Below are 1165 nucleotides of genomic sequence, written 5' to 3'. Positions count from 1 at the left end.
GAATACAGGTGGGGCACTGTCGTGAAGGGTCGCTCTGCCTTCCTCACTAAAGTGAGCAAACTTCCTTCCAAATCTGAAATTAACACACATTCTCTTCACCGGAAGGTTGAATTGTAGGGCCAGGTGTTACCCCAAAATCCTCTTGATAATAAATGTACAAATACAATTATTATTTTTGTAGCACTGCAGCATACCCTTCCAGCCCAAGGTTTTCCACCAGGACAATACACCACCACCTTCTCAGGAGAGACATGTCATCCTAAAGAAAGAGCAGTTACTCAATTTGCATTCAAAGTCTTATAGCATATTGATATAATGGGTTCTTGTTTTCTTAATACTTACAATGCAATTGTCAAAGGTAGCCTCCATGGCGAAATACCAGGCATACTGTAATGAGAAAAGACACAAAGACAAGATTACCATGTGACAGCTTATAACTCAGTGAGAAGGTAGTCACACACATCCAATGAAATGTACATGGCTGATAACTCCATAGGAAAGTGATATGAGAGGTCTGCAGTGCACACATGAATGTTCCTTAATACCTTTTATTGCACAGCTTTTTATTTGCAAATGCACAAACAGAATGTTGGTCAGGTCTAAGTGGTGGTCAGTCATTGTTACATACATTTACACATTTTTTGATGGTTTTAAGGAACAATCAAGTGTGCCATATCACTTGGTGGCATTACCATAACTCACCATTATCATGAAGACACCACAGTCATTGCCACTGGTCTGCCTCGGAAGCCCCTGTACGAAGAAAAGTTACAGTTAGAGAATAGTAGGTAATTATGACTATAGCTATAATATGATAGTAACATTCAAACAATACCTCCAAATCCAGACCAGTCTTCTCTGTCCAGGATCCCGCAACAATTTTCTCAGCAACACCCCTGGGCAACCAAGAATAAAACTAAGTCAAACAAAGAAGTACACACCTCCTACAGGAGAGAAAAAAGGAACAACATTCGTACCACTGCTGCTTCAGAACCACTTCACACCATGCAAGTTCGGTCGATCATGCTTATTTGCAAAAGTTAAATGAGGAGGATTTCTCTGTGCCTCTCTTTCGTTGTGTTGGAAATATGTCATCATAGGCAGGTCAGGAGACCGCCAGGCAGGTCAGGGGAACGTGACTGCCAGAGCAAAAAATATTTGGGGC

At 41.3% G+C, this 1165-nt stretch overlaps 1 long non-coding RNA gene across 1 annotated transcript; it reads right to left on the bottom strand.

Moving 5' to 3' along the window:
* Positions 1–351: 351 nt before the first annotated feature.
* Positions 352–898, bottom strand: LOC308163332. The gene is made up of 3 exons (XR_013937608.1): positions 836–898; positions 703–753; positions 352–387 (listed from the first exon to the last, which is right to left on the bottom strand). It is a non-coding gene; the product is annotated as an uncharacterized lncRNA (long non-coding RNA).
* Positions 899–1165: the final 267 nt, after the last annotated feature.

Source organism: Nansenia antarctica (assembly GCF_963989245.1).
Source record: "Nansenia antarctica genome assembly, chromosome: 8".
In the NCBI taxonomy this organism is placed as follows: Eukaryota; Metazoa; Chordata; class Actinopteri; order Argentiniformes; family Microstomatidae; genus Nansenia; species Nansenia antarctica.
Note: the sequence above shows the minus strand (reverse complement) of the source record. Positions and strands in the feature narration are given on the sequence as shown.